Source organism: Geotrypetes seraphini, chromosome 9 (genome assembly GCF_902459505.1).
Source record: "Geotrypetes seraphini chromosome 9, aGeoSer1.1, whole genome shotgun sequence".
In the NCBI taxonomy this organism is placed as follows: domain Eukaryota; kingdom Metazoa; phylum Chordata; class Amphibia; order Gymnophiona; family Dermophiidae; genus Geotrypetes; species Geotrypetes seraphini.
Window position 1 is genome coordinate 43216164 of NC_047092.1, and position 18508 is coordinate 43234671.

The following is an 18508-nucleotide window of genomic DNA, read 5'->3' on the forward strand; positions in this document are numbered from 1 at the left end:
AGATAAGTGCTACTTCTTGATACACAAAATAATTTATTTTTTGTTTATTTTGTATATTCACAAGGATAGAAAGGGGTGGTTATGACCTGTGATTATATCAAAGCAGTACCTTTGAAAGACACATTGGGTCTGCTATATCTCTCCTCACTTCTCTCTCCTTATACATCTTCCAGAGAACTCAGTTCCTCAGATAAGTTGCTCTTAGTTTTGCCCTTCTCCACTGCCAAGTCCAGACTTTGTTCCTTTCATCTAGCTGCTCCCTACGCCTAGAATAAATTATTTGAGTTTGTCCATCAAGCCCCTTCCCTTGTTTAAAAGCAGACTGAAAACCCATCTTTTTGATATAGCCTTCAATACTTAACCCTACTCCTCTGCCCTCCAACCCAGCCAGCTGATTAACCATTCCCCTTAACTGTATCCATGACATCCTGTTTTTCTGTCTTGGCTGTTTAGATTGTAAGTTCTTTTGAGCAGGGACTGTTTTCTTCTTCTTTGTGATGCTGTGCAATGCTGCGTGCATTTGATAACGCTATAGAAATAATTAATAGTAGTAATACTAGATATGGAAAACTGGCAACAAATCTTGTGAAGTTTTAACAGCTCCATTCTTCTACAAATAACAGATCACTAGAAGGAAGGCAGCAGAAACATCACTGACACATTAGGTGAATATAATATGAAGCTGCTTCATATTATATTCACTCAGAGGTCTTCTTAGCAAACTATGGTTAAGTCTGTAATTATCATGGCTTAAGGCAGGACTTTACTATTTGGTAGCTGCAAATTTAACATGTCACCTATTGGAAACAATCCCAGTATTTTCTATGGCAGGTCATACATTAACATTCACATCAATGCATGGTATCTGCTCCTGTTTCACTGCAGAGGCCAGGCCAAGTCAAACTAGTTTTGGGGTTGGTTGGGGTTTTTTTGGTTTTCAGTTGAAACCAAATAGGATTTCATCATAGCCTCAACAATGACACCTAGATGCTTTTCATGGATAGTGACTCCTAAAGTGGAACCTTGCATCATAGTTCAGATTCCTCTTGCTCACATGCATCACTTTGCACTTGTTCACATAAAACATCATCTGCCATTTTGATGCCCAGTCTCACAAGTCTCACATGGCTTCCTCTGTCTGTAAGCAATCTGGCTGGCTTGCCAGTGGGGAATCATCCAGATCTCTCATCTCAATCTCATTCCCCTGGTTAAACTCTGGAGCATCTGGCCATGTGTCTCCCTCCTCTGCTGGATCAGGACTGCCTCTCCTAAGCTTGCTCTGCTCAGTTTGTCTGGCTCTCAGAAAGCCACGCCCCCAACCTGAGTGGGGGATGGGCAAGCTTTTGCTTTTGCTGAGTCTTCTCCTGCTGCTCAATTAACTTCAGCAGGTGTGTGCTAAAAGGGCTAGGAGCCTATCTCCTAGATTGTGCTTTACTAGGCTTAGAGAAGTGAGTGTTCTCATCCTGCTCCCCCTCCTCCCAGGGCTCCTGCTTTTGGGCACTCTCATTAGGGACAGAGTCTTGTCTACTGGTAGAAGAGCTGCTGCATTGATCAACTCTCTTCAAGGTCATGTTTTTTTTGTCTTTTAACTGGAGCAAGCCTAGCTGCAGTGCTGGGCTTGTGACATGGCTCAGGATGATGTGTTAGAAGCCATGGTGGGATCTGCATCAGTGGCAGTCTGGTCACAGGAGAGTCTTTGTAGTTATGAGGGCTGTCCTGTGACTCATGACTAATGATCAGTCTTGCACTGCCAGCTGCAAGAGCCAAATCAATTAGGGCAGGACTGGACAAACCTTTTGATCAAAGAGCCAAATTGGGAGTCATGACTGGTTTGAGGGGCTGGTGCAGTCTGTGGTCTGAGAAGAACCCACTCCTGCTCTAAAGTATTAATTTTTTTGCAGCTGGTGGGGCAGGACAAATCACTGGTGCAAATTGTGGGGTGAGATTATTTTGCATTGACTGATGGCCAAGCAGCATAGGATAGATGGAATAACAAGCATGTGTACTCTTAATCTGGGGACTTCTGAAGGAATTCTAAATATTTACTGCTACTGAAATCTGCTTTTTGCCAGTGACACCAGGCAGCATGCCACTTCCCCAACCACTGAACCTCCCTTCTTTGCAGCATTTCACAGTAGGAGATAATCATGTTTGGTTTGGAAAAGGCCCCTACCACAATTTGCAGCTGTTGAAGATATTTTGATGCCAACTATTTTTGGATATCTTCTCTGGCAACTTTGTTAAAATGCTCCAAGAATATGATGCTGCATAATCTTCTAGGTATGGATATGCAATCTCAGAACTCTCTGCAAAGAACACTTGCTATATAGGGATGAGCAGAATCATTTTCAGATTTTTTTTTCCCCGAATTTTCCTAATGTTGAAATTTATTTAAATTCTTTTCACATGTTCTTCTTTGAAACTTTTATTTATTTGCGAAAAGAAATTTGCCATACAGGTCACAACAATTAAAAATTTTTACAAATAGAATTGTAGCATTTACAGTAGAGATTGACATGGTGACAAAATTCATCACCATTCCCATCCCCGTGGATAACTGCAGGAAACCATCTTCATGTTATTCTTTAAGGAGAGAGGGAAGAATCACAACCAATGACCCTCAAGCTTTGCTTTGAAGAATGATGGAGTAGAACAGCCTGAGGTTGAAATAGAAACATAGAAACAGACGGCAGATAAGGGCCACGGCCCATCCAGTCAGACACTAAAAAAATGACATGGGATTTTTTTCCCGCGGTTATCCGCGGGGATGGGAACAGTGATGAATTTTGTCACCTTGTCATTCTCTAATTTACAGTCAGTTCTGATTTAAAGCCTTTGTCATAATTCTTATTAAATTGCTCTTTCGTTGACTCACTCCCAAGTCTTATTGTTCCCTGGTTTCTCTACCCTTCACTCATCATGGCTTGCAACGTGTTCCACTCCTTCCTCTTTTGTCTTTGTCCTTCCTAGTGCATCTGAGGGGACAAAGTTCCTCATAACACATTTTGCCCATTTATTTCATCTCTGCATGTGGGACCTTGGTCCCTTTAGTCACCTTTTCACTATACCTTGTGTCCCACATTTCCTTTACCCTTTTCTAGCTCTTTATTATTGTCTCTCATTTCTTGTTTTTTCAAGTCTTCCCTGCTAGTTCTGTCTTGGTAATGGACTCCATATCTTATAGAATCTTTCAAGAAAGCTTCTAAGGCAGGGGTCTCAAAGTCCCTCCTTGAGAGCCACAATCCAGTTGGGTTTTCAGGATTTCCCCAATGAATATGCATAAGATCTATGTGCATGCACTGTTTTCAATGCATATTCATTGGGGAAATCCTGAAAACCCGACTGGATTGTGGCCCTCAAGGAGGGACTTTGAGATCCCTACTCTAAGGGTCTGCATAAGTTTTTTGTATTTTAACATTTTCACCCATTTTCCTCTCCAGTCCTTTACTGAGGGTCTCAGTATAGACCCCCATTTGCAGGTTGGTGCTATTCTTGCCATGCAGAATTTCTGGATTACTTTCCTGTCTTCTGGAGTGCTGAGATTTTTCTATTTTCAGAATAAGTTGGAAAAGTTTTTGGGTCATTCATAGTCTCGTATCCTAGGAAGTGATGTCAGAGAAAGAGCCGATGCTGGCGTGCCAGCAGCTTGGGGAAGGAGCATGTGGAGGTGGGGGGGGACAGAGAAGAAGGCGGGGAGGGGAGCCACCGCTACGGGCACCTCTCACCTTCACTATGCCTCTGGTGGGGGCATAACAATTTCAGGATGAAGGGAATAACAATATTATGGGAGCCCCAGACTTCAATCACTCCCCAGGATTGCCCACTCTCTGCCCCCAAATATATCCCCTCCAATAAAAATGTAAAGATATATTTTGAGTGTGATAAGCAAATGACAATTTGGAATTTACTGCAGGTTGCCTGGTGTAGTAAAGGGGGGGAGGGTGGACTGCCCTGGGTGTCGTCTTTATGGGGGGAGGGCACCAGCACTGGCTCCTCTCTGTCCCTGTGTACCTCTTTAAATGTTCGCCAGCGTGAGCAGCATTTTCTACTTGTGCTGGCCTCGGCTCTCTTATGATGTTACTTTCTTGTCGCAGGCCCAGGACATGACCTCGGAAGGGAGTTGAGGCTTGTGCGAGCAGCAAGTGGCAGATGCTGCTTGTGCTGGTGAACATTTTAAGAGGTGTGCGGGGGGGGGGGCGGCATTCAAGTAGCAGGGAAGTGTGGTGGTTGCTGAAGCGGTGGGAAAGAGTAGGACTTCACGGTGTGGTGATGCAGGATGCCAGTCTCCTTTGCTATGCCACTGTGCCTGAGCATGTTTTGTGGCAAGCTTTTTTAAGCTGTGGTAAGCATGCACTAGTGCCTACCACAGCTTAGTAAAAGGGCTCCTCGGTTATTTAAGTTATATAGATTGTCTTATGGTAAACATTACCTGCTAACATTAGTGGAGGCTTTTTTGTTTTGGTCATAGCTACAGGTCATGGCCTCTAGAATCTATTCTATTTAAAATTATTTTGATCAAGTAGGAGACAAGACAAGTTTCAATGGCATCCCAGTTAAAAAAAAATACACTAAATCTATGCATATACCCATTTGGTCTATATTGATTTAAATAAATAATTGATAACATGATTATTCCAATTATGCAAAGTTAAATTTGTGAAACTAGGTGGTTAATACAATGTACTTCAGACAGATTGCTTCTAATTACAGTGTCCCCACTAATTAGCTTGGAGAATGCAACGTTCCAAACAATCTAGCCACACTGAAATATCTTAACATGCCTAGATAGTTCTTAACAATTATTACCTACTTCTGGCTGACTGAAAGCATGTACGATACTCTATAATGAAGTGGAGGAGCAGCCAGATGGTTAGAGCAGCGGGCTTTAAATCAGAGAAGCCTGGTTTAAATCCCACGGTGGCTGCTTGTGATCTTGGACTAGTCACTTGACTTTCTGCTACTTCAGGTGCAAATGTAGACCATGACTCCACTAGGACAGGGAAAATACCCCCTCTACCTGAATGTAATTCATCTTGGAAAGAGGGGTAAAGTAAATAAAATAAGGTAAGCCAACAAGATGAAGGGCATTTCAGAGGATATGGATGCCTGGGCCATAATGAGGTACTTGGCTGCTGATCTTGAAATGTTAGATCCAGCTTCTCTGGTTGCATATCCAGGGTGTAATAAAGTCAAATCTCCACCTGCCGGTTCCCTAAAGTCAGCTCACCGGGGTAATTAGCACCTGCGATCGAATCACCGGGGGCTGTTATGCGCTGGGGAGCCTCACGGCCGGTTCTAGCTTCAACATGTGTCCCATCCGTGATTGACACCGGCGATCTCACTCTCCAGAAGTTCAGCTCCAAATAAGGGTTTACGGTAGAAGTGAAGCAGAAGCTCCTGAGAGTGATATAAAGGGTTCGGTACCAGTACTGAAAATGAGTTTGAAACCCTGCCAAGTCTTCACCCTTTTTCTCCTTACAAAAAGGAAAGCCAACAGGCACTGCTCTCCCTCCTGCCCCAGGGCTTCTGCAGCCCCTGAAACAGGCAGCATGAGCAGGGCAGAATGCAGGGCGGCAATGGAGCAGGAGCAGGAGAGGCGGCAGAGAGGTGTGCGATTAGTCCCCAGCAGTCGCTTTAGGAGTTGATCGGCTAGCCCCGTTGGATTGAGAATTTTGTGCAGTGAATCGCTGCCTTCCCTTCTTTTGAATGTCCCTCCCTTCATTTGCATGCGCGGATTGTAGGATGGTCGGCAGAGAGGTAAGTGAATCGGGCTGGAAGGGAATTTTGTCGCTAAGGGGTCGCAAACTGATCGGTACACGATCGGTTTGCTTTGTGAATCTAACCCTTAGTCGTGACTTTGTATCACGGTTTCTGTAAATACTGTGTAATAAATACATAACTTTAGGGAATTTAAATATCATCAGGAGGTTGGTTTTTTAAAAAAAATAGTTATTTATTTATTTATTAGCATTTCAAAAATAATTCACAAGATAAAATTCTTGTTACAGGTAACCCAGAGATATACAATATATTATAAGGAAAAAGAAAATAAATGCCATCAAAGTACTATCATATTTTACCCTTCCTTAGACCACAAATAATGGGGAGTGGTCAAAAGAAAAAACACGGAGATTAATAGAAATCAAATACTAAAGGAAAAGGCCTAATGTGACCCCTGTCATACAATCATCATTCTAATCAAGAAACTCCTTCAAGTGTTCAAAGGAATAAAAAACATATTTAGATTCCGCATATCGAACCAGGTATTTACACAGATATACAATACCAGCAAAAAAGTTGTTCTTATATTAATGGTCTCTTGTCTTTTTTTTAACTTTATTACAAAACTAACACAAGTGCAAAAAATATACATACATATAGGAATAATCACAATCAGCACTTATAATCTGTCAATTACAATACAGAAAGAATAAAAACCCCTCCCCCATCAAATATTTTCAAACAGGGAATATAAAAGAGATATCCTCCCTCCTCCCACCCTCTCCTAGATGCGTGTTAAAACAATGGCAAATAAAGATAAAGACAATTATAACAAAGCCACAAAAGATGTCAATGGACCCCCCAAACTAATTTGAATATCTTATTATGCCCCAGCATGTCAGCGTTCATCTTTTCATACTTATAACATAGACATAAATTCACCCACCAAAAAGTATGGTCTCTTGTCCTAAACATAGAAACATTTTTCTCTGTTCATATGTAGTCTTTGCAACATCTGAATAAATCCAAATTTTGTGACCCCCCCCCTCCCCAATTCATCAGGAGGTTTTCAAGCTGAATGATATAAACTTTCTGAACCCTGTCAGCTTGAAATAACTGTATGGCATGTGACAGAAAGACCCTTGGATTGCAGTGCACAGTTTGTTTTTTTCTGTATGAAATAATTATTTCCTTAAATTTTATGAGCTGTAGTAGTTTGAGGGCTGCTCCATGCTCTGTAGATGAAGGCAAGGCTATGGTCCTCTGTATTATAGTACAAAACCAACCTGGCCCTCAGCCCACAAGTGGCCAAAGCAATTACTTTACAGAAGTGGCCAGAATTAGCTATGAATTTTAGAAAAGGGTGAAAATGTAATTTGCTTGAAAAATACATTTTCAGAAGCAAACACCAGCTTGAAACTGTAAATATTGTTTCACAATCTCAAATCAAGGTTCACCCAAGTGCACTGTGACCTTCTGCTTGAATTAGAAGCAATGTGGCTGTCCTTGCTTGTTTTATTCAGATAGCTGCGGAATGTACTGGAGAGCATGTGATTGCACAATCAAAGGGAACTTTTTATATCTCTCTTATCAGTGACCTTTTGTGGAGCATGTTAACTTTAGAATCATGCTGGGATTGCCCTTGTTTTTATGGCATTAATCATTGTGTCTATAAGAATTGCTTCTTAAGAAGTAATTACAATAAATGTAAATCACTTTGTATATGAGGGCAGCAGAATCATCATTTCTATATGTAATGTCCTGTTCAGGGTGTTCGTGGGTCCAGGTCCAAAATGGCAAAAGCCCCCTTCAAGCTACTACCACTACTATTACTACTACTACTATCCATTCAGTCATGTCCGACCCTTGGATACTCTATAGGCCAGTCCTCGACATGCTTCCTTGTTTTCCACGGCTTCTTTCAATTGCTTGATGTTCATTCCCATGTCATACTTGATGGTATCCAGCCAACAGGCCTTTAGTCTCCCCTGCTTCCTTTTACCACTGAGTAGCACTTCCTTTTCTAGTGAATTCACCCTCATCACATATCCAAAATAGGTCAGTTTCTGTCTCATCACATGTCCAAAATAGGTTGCCTTCCAGGGATAACTTTGGGTTTGTATGATCAAGAACATCTTTGTTGGTGATCCTAGCTGTCCATGGAATTCGTAGAAGTCTTCTCCAGCACCAGAGCTCAAAGGCATCAATTTTTCTTCTATTTGCTTTTGTGAGTGTCCATGTCTTGCAGCCATATGTCATGATTGGGAACACAATTGTAGTGATCAGTCTTTGATGGTGACTGAGTTGTCCTTGCACTTCCATATTTGGTCCATGCTCACCATGGCTGCATGCCCCAGTGTTAATCGACGCTTGATCTCTGCTGTCAAACCACCATTGTGATTAATGAGGAACCCAAGGAAAATGAAGCTGTCAACCACTTCTATTTCTTCATTGTTGATCTTTATGTGGGCTTTCTTGTTGATGGCAGTCATGATTTTGGTCTTCTTGATGTTCAGGAAAAGTCCCAACTTCTCGCCTTCTTCTGTTAGCTTCAGGATCAACTTCTTGAGGTCCTTCTCACTCTGCCAGCAACGTAGTATCATCTGCGTATCTCAGATTGCTGATGGTTCTTCCGCCTATTTTCACCCTAACACTTGAATCATCTAAGTCCAGCTTCCTCATGATTACTGTACTTCTGCACAGAGGTTGAAAAGAAAAGGAGAGAGTATGCATCCTTTTCTTGTACCCCTTCAGGCAGACTCCATCAAAAACAACTGTGATTATAAACAAAACTGGTTGACAGTATTTACAAATGTTATTAACTTGTCCTACTATGGGGCTCATTTTCCAAACAGAAAAATGGCACAGAACGGCAGATGGGTGTTTTTCACTTTTACTACATTCTCTGGCAACAAATTCCACAGTTTAATTATACATTGAGTGAAGAACTATTTTCTCCAATTTGTTTTAAATTTACTACTTAATAGCTTCATTGCATGCTTCCTAGTCCTTATATTTTTGGAAAAAGTAAGCAAGTGATTCATGTCTACCCATTCTACTTCTAGTCTCTTTAGCCTTTTCTCAAAGAAAGTTATGCCATTCCCTTTATCATTTTTGTCACCCTTCTCTGTACCTTTTCTAATTAGGCTATAGGGCTCATTTTCAAAGCACTTAAAGTGCCATAAAAACCTATGGTGTTTTAGTGTGTCTTTGAAAATGAGCCTCATTTATATCTTTTTGAAGATGCAGTGAACAGAACTGCACACAGTATTCAAGGTGAGGTCATTCCAGCCTATCCAGGACACAGATCCTACAAGTCTGTCTGGCACCGTCCTCATGTTCCAAATTATTGGTGTTTCCATCAAAGCCTTCCCCAGCCCATCCTAAACCAAATTGCCATATACGAGACACAGACTGTGAAAGTAAGCCCAGCTCCAGCCTTAGTTCTGCACAGGCAGAGTCACCATCTAAGCATCACTTTGCACTTTCTCATATTATGTAAATGTCATTTATCATTTGGATGACCAGTCTCACAATCTCGTAAGGTCCTCTTGTACTACTATTCTATAAGCTGGTCATACTATTGACACCTAACTATAGGTAGCAGCTTATAAAATTGCCTTTTGAAATGCTTCTATTCTGAGCATTGAAGCTTCCAATGTCATTGCTGCTACTACTACTACTACTACTACTATTTATCACTTATGTAGTGCTGTAAGGTGCACGCAGTGCTGAACATTTTGGCATTTATAGACGGTCCCTGCTTAGAAGAGCTTACAATCTAACTTGGACAGGCAGACATGACATATAGGGTTGGGGATGCAGAACCCAAGGTGAGAGAAGTTAGGAGTCAAAAGCACTCTCAAAGAGGTGGGCTTTTAACTGGGCCTTGAACACTGCCAGAGACGGAGCCTGCTGTAGGGATTCGGGCAGCTTGTTCCAAGCATACAGCGCAACAAAGTAGAAGGGATGGAGTCTGGAGTTAACAGTTGAAGAGAAGGGCACAGATAGGAGGGACCTACCAGCTGAGTAGAGCTCATATGGAGGGGAGGGGAGGACAAAGGGAGGACATAAGTGAAGAGAGATAGTGAGGGGCAGCTGAGAGTGCATTTGTAGGTCAGTAAGAGGAGTTTGAATTGTATTCAGAAATGAATGGGAAACCAATGAAGCGACTTTAGGAGAAGGGTAATGTGAGTATAGCAGCTCTCCCAGAATATGAGTTGTGCAGCCAAATTCTGGATGGATTGGAGGGGATGAGACGGCTAAGCGGAAGGCCTGAGAGTAGTGAGTTGCAGTAATCTACACGTGAGGTGATGAGGGCATGGATAAGTGTTTTGGTAGTGTGCTCAGAGAAGAAGGGTCGGATTTTGGTAATATTATAGAAGAAGAAGCGGCAGGTTGCATCACCACAAGCTTGAAACAGGCTTTGTTAAATGTTTGATTATTGCTGCAAAACTTCCAAATTGTAAGCCTGCCCTAATCCTGTCCAAAACATGCCTTCAACACGCCATCTTGGAATTTAGACGAACAGGGGACGACCAGTCTAAAATATGGGTTTTGAAAATAGTGATGTGGACATTTTAGCAGGAAAAAGTTCCAAATGCCACTGTATGCCATTAAAAAAAAAAGTTTTCCTCTTTCGAAATGAAAATGTGAGATTTGTTGTAAAGCTTTGCTCCAAGTTAAAGCAGTGAAATTTTGTCAGCATTTCTTTGCGTTTTGGGAAAATAAGCAAGGAAGCCAAAGTAGGAGGAGGCTGGTTAATGCATTTTGGGTGTGGGAGAAATATGGTAACTTGATTGCAGTAATTATAAACCTTTGAAATGTATATACAAAGGAATGGTTTGGTGAGAACAGAAGGAAGTCTAATTATGCAGCCATAACCCTGCTTTCTAACATGCACTGTTATAATTGGGGCTTTTCCACAAACGTTCTATATCCAATCAACATGTAACTTGGGGTAAAACAAATCTATGAAAACAAGGAGGATGGTGGAATTAAGTATGACCTAGATTGAGCTCTCTTCTGAATTCCATATCACTCTCACTCTCTCTCTTTATTTCTGTTGTCCTCAGAGTTTCAGAGTTGTGTTGACCCAGGTCACAGCACTTGTAAAGTTTAGTAACATCTCAGAGGTCAGAAATACAAATCAGGCTTCTCATAAATTTCATCAAACCTTGCTAAACATCTTGAATTCTTAAATCTCATGATGTTTCTGAAATTAAGCATTTCTGCCCATCAGACAGTTCTAGCTCTCTGTGTGAGAGGGAAGTGGATAGAGATTTTGTAATTTCTGTAGAATGCCTAATACTACATGTAAAAAAAATTTAATCTGGCTAATTTTCAAAGCGAATTAACCAGCTGGAAACGTCTGTTGAGTGGCTAACTCACTTGGCCATGGCCACTGACCAGTTAGTGCTGAACTTAAAGCCAGCTGTGTTGGGGGCATCCCAGGAGAGTGGAGTCCTTTTAAGTCTCAAAGTTCAGACCTAACCGGCCAGGTTTAGCACATAAATAGGACCACAAAAATAACTGTCCTATCTTTGGCCCTCTTTTACTAAGCTGCGGTAGAGGTTTCAACCGTAGCCCGAAGCGCTAAATGCTTTGATGCTGTCCTGACGCTCATAGGAATTCTATGAGTGTCAGAGCATTTAGCGCTCTGGGCCGCGGCAGAAAACTCTACCACGGATTAGTAAAAGGAGGGGTTTATGCCATGGTACGCCATCACCTGGAATACTGCATTCAGCACTGGTCACCGTACATGAAGAAGGACACAGTTCTACTTGAAAGGGTCCAGAGAAGAGCGACTAAAATGGTTAAGGGGCTGGAGGAGTTGCCGTACAGTGAGAGGTTAGAGAAACTGGGCCTCATCTCCCTTGAAAAGAGGAGATTGAGAGGGGACATAATCAAAACATTCAAGATAATGAAGGGAATAGACTTAGTAGATAAAGACAGGTTGTTCAACCTCTCCAAGGTAGAGAGAATGAGAGTGCACTCTCTGAAGTTAAAAGGGGATAGATTCCGTACAAATGTAAGGAAGTTCTTCTTCAACCAGAGAGTGGTAGAAAATTGGAACACCCTCCAGGGATTCAAGACAAAGTTAGACAAGTTCCTGCTGAATCAGAACGTACGCAGGTAAGGCTAGATTCAGGACACTGGTCTTTGACCTAAGGGCAGCCATGGGAGCAAACTGCTAAGCACGATGGACCACTAGTCTGACCCAACAGCGGCAATTCTTATGTTCTTATGTAAACTATGACTGGTTAATTTTGAATATAATTTAAGTGGTCATGCGCTAGTTGGCTTTAAAAAAAAAAAAAAAGGAAATTTAATACTAAAGCCCGCATAGGGCCTGGCATTGAATTTCAGGTTATAGCACCAGCAGTATACAAAAAAAAAATGCTGTCTGCCACCTGCTGAATATTAGCTGGAATCTTTTTTTCATTAACTGATTCTGAGATTGTTTCTTGAAGGTCTTCCTTTCCATTGTAAAAAAAGAAGAAATTAGAAAAATAAATGTATAATACTGCATCATATCCACTTGGTATGAAAAGTGATGGCCATTAGGGGAGTGTGTGGCGCAGTGGTTAAAGCTACAGCCTCAGCACCCTGGGGTTGTGGGTTCAAACCCACGCTGCTCCTTGTGACCCTGGGCAAGTCACTTAATCCCCCCATTGCCCCAGGCACATTAGATAGATTGTGAGCCCGTCGGGACAGACAGGGAAAAATGCTTGAGTACCTGAATAAATTCATGTAAACCATTCTGAACTCCCCTGGGAGAACGGTATAGAAAAATGTAATAAATAAAAAAAAAAATTATACATTCCATAATCACCCTAGAACACGGGTGGGCAACTTCGGTCCTCGAGGGCCGGAATCCATTCGAGTTTTCAGGATTTCCCCAATAAATATGCATGAGATCTATGTGCATGCCCTGCTTTCAATGCATGTTCATTGGGGAAATCCTGAAAACCCGATTGAATTCCGGCCATCAAGGACCAGAGTTGCCAACCCCTGCCCTAGAACATTGCTGCTCAACTCAAACTAGTAGAGAAAATGACCATTTTCAAAAACAGCAAAACATCTATCTTTTATTTTAAAAAATGACCATTTCTAATTGTGTTTACCTTAGTGTGTCTATCTTTTCTGACCATTTTAACCCCCCCCCCAAAAAAAAAAAAATAAACCCTGTCCAAATGTACACAAACAAGCTATTGGGAAATACAATTGTATTTATTTAATTTTTCCATAGTGTTCTCCCAGGGGAGCTCAGAAGGGTTTACATGAATTTATTCAGGTACTCAAGCATTTTTCTCTGTCTGTCCGTCCTGGCAGGCTCACGCTTTATCTAAAGTATGCGGGGACTAAGTAAATTGCTTGCTGACGGTCACAGGGAACAGTATGGGATTGAACCCACAACTTAGGCCCTCTTTTACTAAGGTACGCTAACCGATTAGCATATGCTAATCATTTTAGCACGCACTAAACGCTAATGCAGGCATGTTAGTCTATGGATGCGTGCGCTAATTGGTTAGCTCACTTTAGTAAAAGAGGGTGCTAGGGTGCTGAGACTGTAGCTTTAACTACTGCACCACACTCTTCCCCAGCAGCCAGTATTCTTAGCAAACTGATCACAGACATCTGAGCAGATCAGAGCAGCACTCTAGGGGGTACTGCAATGAATAGCATATTAAAAAGTCCCAGGTACACATCTCATAATAATTTATATTGTATGGTGAACCTTCCAAAACCCCACCTAAAACTTGCTGTACCCAGCTCTACACCACAATAGTCCTTATGACTGCAGATGTCTACTTATTGTTGTTCCAGTAAGTTTTGGGTAGGTTTTGGAGGCATCACCATACAATATAAGCAGGTGATAGTGAGATGTGTACCTAGGATTTTTTAATGCGGCACTAAATGCAGTACCTCTGGAGTGCCCTCTGTTCTGCTTAGATGTGTCTGCGTGGCCAGCTAAGGATCTATGGCTGGTGGGAGGAGGTTGGTGATCACTGGGTGAGTAAAAGGGAGGGTGGCCATGCCTTAATCCCTGGCGTGGTCACCTGGTCAGTTTGGGCACCTTTTTTGGCCCTTATTTGTTTTTAAAACAGGTCTAACCCCAAACATCTAAATGGTGCCCTGGATGTTTTGTTAAATGTTTGATTATTGCTGCAAAATGTCCAAGTCCTAAGCCCACCCAAAACATGCCCTCTTTGGAATTTAGACGAACATGGGGATGAACAACCTAGAAAAACATCTAAAATATAGGTTTTGAAAATAGTGATTTGGACATTTTAGCAAGAAAAAATGTCCAAATGCCACTTTATGCCATTTTCTTGGATGTTTTTCTCTTCTGAAAATGAGACCCAAAGTGGTATACAATGGAAGTACAGTGGTACCTTGGATTACGAGCATAATCCGTTCCAGGAGCATGCTCGTAATCCAAAATGCTCATTTTTCAAAGCGAGTTTCCCCATAAGAAATAATGGAAACTCGCTTTGATGCGTTCCCCCCCCCCCATGAGAACCGGCATTGCTCCCCCCGAAGGTCCCCCTGCGATCCGGCACCCCCCCCTGCGATTCGGCACCCCCCTGCCATGATCCGGTACCCCCCACACAATTGGGCACCCCCCCACCACGATCCAGCACTCCCCGATGCGATTGGACACCCCCCGCCATGATCTGGCACCCCCCTGACGCGATTGGGCACCCCCCCCGCCACGATACGGCACCCCCCCCGACGCTTCTTACCCTCATCTGGGCGCCGGCACCGGCATGTCCTGTGCTTGGTGCCGGTGCTTGAAGATCGTTCAAAGACTTAAAGGGTATTAACGTAGAACAAAATCTTTTCCAGAGAAAGGAAAATGGTAAAACCAGAGGACATAATTTGAGGTTGAGGGGTGGTAGATTCAGGGGCAATGTTAGGAAATTCTACTTTACGGAGAGGGTGGTGGATGCCTGGAATGCGCTCCCGAGAGAGGTGGTGGAGAGTAAAACTGTGACTGAGTTCAAAGAAGCGTGGGATGAACACAGAAGATTTAGAATCAGAAAATAATATTAAAGATTGAACTAGGCCAGTTACTGGGCAGACTTGTACGGTCTGTGTCTGTGTATGGCCGTTTGGAGGAGGATGGGCAGGGGAGGGCTTAAATGGCTGGGAGGGTGTAGATGGGCTGGAGTAAGTCTTAACAGAGATTTCGGCAGTTGGAACCCAAGCACAGTACCGGGTAAAGCTTTGGATTCTCGCCCAGAAATAGCTAAGAAGAAAAAAAAAAAAAAAAAAAAAAATTTTTTTAAATTGAATCAGGTTGGGCAGACTGGATGGACCATTCGGGTCTTTATCTGCCGTCATCTACTATGTTACTATGTTACTATGTTTCCTCTTCTGCTAGGCCTTGAGCATCTGAGCATGCACAAGGCCTGCGAGTTCACGTGGCGGGGTGGGGATGGGGTGCCCAATCGCGTCGGGGGTGCCGGATCGCGGGGGGGGGGGGTGCTCGTAAATCGAGCCATGCTCGGTTACCGAGGCACCGATTTTGCAAATGTTTTGCTCGTCTTGCAAAACACTCGCAAACCGGTGCACTCGTAAACCGAGGTACCACTGTAGTTTGCATGCAGATCTATCTCGTGCATATTCGGGAGAATGCCCTGAAAACCAGGCCCTCGAGAACTGAATTTGTGTACCCCTGTTCTAAAACAATCTGTCTCGGACAAGCCAGTAGAGAAAATGGCTCTCTGATACAATGAATAAAGAGGTGTGGCAGCCGTGCTAGTCTGTCTAAAAACAGGGAAGTAAAGGTCAACAAATAATAAAAATTAAGAGGTGATAATTTTTTTATAGGACTAATTTAGTCCATTGTTTGACGGATTATGGGGAGTTAACATTCCTCTCCTCAGGTCTAAATAAAAATGAGCAGGTCAAAACAGTTCAATTAAACATTATTATTTTATAAGGATCTAAACTGCAGAGCTCTACTGGTGTTTTGTAGTGCAGACGGGGCCCCTGGTGTAAACATATTAAAATGCTAAACCAAATTTAACATCCTAACTACATGCTGCACCCTCCACCCCCGTGCCAATTTATAAAGCAGGCGTTCACCATTGAAGAATACTCTGATCCTGGCTGCTTGTGTTACAATACTGTGATTATATAATGCAATAGGGGTGTGATCTGCAACCCTACAAATGATATTTAAAATAGATGTACTAACTAGATGCTACTAATCATTAGTTTTGCTTGTTTCTGTTCCCCATTGCTTTCCTTTAAGTCTTATTTATAGGCTTCTTTGATTTTGCTTTCCTATGAAAGGTACACACCTTTAATTACAGCCAGGCTCCTTTATTAAAAAAAAAAAAATCTTCCTAACATGAGCATTCATGACTGGGGCTAGAACTAAGGTGAAGCGACGAGGAGTTTGGCTTAGGCATTGCAAAGAGCACTTTCGGTACCATTGTGCGGGAGAGGGAAGATCAAAGCCATGATGGAAAGGTGTGGTTCCTGTTGCTTGCTCTGGTTTGAATGATTATGGTTTTGATATTTTATATATTAGCACTATTCATGATGTGTATGTCCTCTAATATATTATATTAGATTTTATATTTTGTTAGATTTTGTAACATACATTTTATTCATTTGATATTTTATGACATCTTTGTCCTTTTGCTTGTTTTTAGTATACCTATGTGCATATGCACTTCTATGATAGGTATGTTTCATATCTTTGTACATATCTGTTTTACTTTATAGATTTTATCTACATACCCGAGGAAGGCTTTTTTAAGCCGAAATATGGACCGTGTTGGGGTCCAGTACAGAAAGGATTTAAGGTCTGTGTGTGAAGCTTGTGTTTTAGTAATTTATATGTATATGCTTTTATTATTTATATGTTTGCAATAAATTGATTGTCTCTGCGGCTGATGTGCAGTGTCCCTTCCCGGCTCTTTTTGCCTGGTTTAGAGAATGACATGGGGACTTGTTCCCCATGCCCACAGGAACTCAATTTCTCCAACCCCAAGAGTTTTGTCGCTGTCCTTGTCCCTGCCCCTTGTCCTCTGCCTTAACTGCATAAGCCTCGAACACTTATGATTTTAAAGTGTTTGAGGCTTGTGCAGGTGAGGACAGCTTACAGGAATGAGACAGGGACAGGAAAAGAACTCACTGGGATGGGACAGGAAAATGAGTTCCCGTGGGGACGGTAAAATTTTGTCCCCGTGACATTCTCCGTTCACTAATATGCTTCATTACAAGGCCATTCATGCCCACCCAAAACAGTCTCCTTTCATTGTGTTGGACTGTTTGTTTTGAAGCACCAAGCTAAGCTGTCAAATCTTTATCTTCTTATCCCTGATTGAACCCGCCACAAAGCCAAGCTAGACCCAGGTTTGCTCAGCACAGAACACAGTATTAAAATGTCCACATGCCGTACCAGATTCCCAGCATTTTCCATATCTCCATAATTCACTCCCTGTTGACGTTTGGTATGCACTCTCAGCCAGGGGAGGGGAAGAGGGTGCTCTGAAGGGATATTCTGAGCAATGCCCAACTATTCTTGTCTCTCAGACTGCCATATTTCATATTTCAGGGGTCAGATGCTGCCATTTTGAAATATGGTGGCATCAGATGCAGGATTGCTCCTGCCTTTAAAGATGGGTTTGGGCTGTGGTCAGGGGAGAAGGATAGATAATGGACCTGTTGGTGAACGGGAGTTGTCCATATGGGATGCTGGGAAGGGAGAAGGAGATATTCAGGTCATAGTAGAGGGTGAAATGTCTGATGAGGAGAAGGAGATATGCTGACCTTGTAGAGTAGGATGAGGTGTCTTTTGGGGGAGGAGAGATGCTGGACCTGGTAGTGGGAGGGTGCCTGATAGGGGATCCCAGGAGTTGCTGAACCTGGTGATGGTGGGGTATCTGTTGGGAAGCAGGAGAGATGCTGGACCTAGCATTGGTAGTGGTGGGGTATCTGATGGGACGAAAGAGAAATGCCAAACCAGGTGATTGGGGGAGGTATTTCCTGGGGAGTAGGAGAGACACTAGATCTAGTGGTACTGAGGTATCTGGTGAGGAGAAGAAGAAGACATGCTGGACCTGGTGGTGGTGGTGATGAGGTGTGTATGTGTGTTGGATGGAAAACTGGTTGATTGAAGAAGTTATTCTGTGTCTGCTGGTGTTGGGGGTGAAGAAGGAGAGATGCTTGATTTGGTGAGATAAGAAAGCTGGGGAGAGAGAAGGACTGGTCTGGTAGAGGAAAGGAGATGGAAAAAAACTGGTAGCATAAACCTAGGTAAGAGGGTATTTGAGAAAGACAAATTGGTGGGGATGGATATCATTGGCACATACTGATTGGTGCTTTGGTACCAGGAAGCGAGGCATTTGTTAACTTTTCTTCAGTCCTTTTGTATACTAAGTTGCCCTGACTAAAAAATTAGCAAAGACAACTGCTCACTGCTCCTTGGTGTTCAATCTTGCCATCTGTTCCTGAGAGCTTGATGCAGCCCAACTACATACTGATCCATTCAAGTCAACCCTATTAAATCCTCTTTTGAACCCTTACCAAATGGGAATATGTGTTACAATCCTAAAACAAGACTCGGTATCTCCCACCCCTCACAACTTCATTACTGTGGATCCTGTTTACTAAGTTGCACTAAGGATTTGCGCTGACCACACCTAAACAGCAAAAATTAATATGAAGTAAGCACAAAGACTGTGTTCTGACTGTTGGAGATATGGCTGGCATGTGCACTGTAGTAACTGCCCAAGAAAAGTGTTATGTTCATATGCAACTG

General features: G+C 42.5%; 1 long non-coding RNA gene across 1 annotated transcript in view; it reads left to right on the forward strand.

The window, feature by feature from the left end:
- Window positions 1-18508, forward strand: part of LOC117367233 — a 48373-nt gene that overhangs the window by 19736 nt on the left and 10129 nt on the right. The window contains exon 3 of the long non-coding RNA XR_004540713.1: window positions 16468-16547. This is a non-coding gene — a long non-coding RNA (uncharacterized LOC117367233). The remainder of the gene's footprint in view (window positions 1-16467; window positions 16548-18508) is intronic.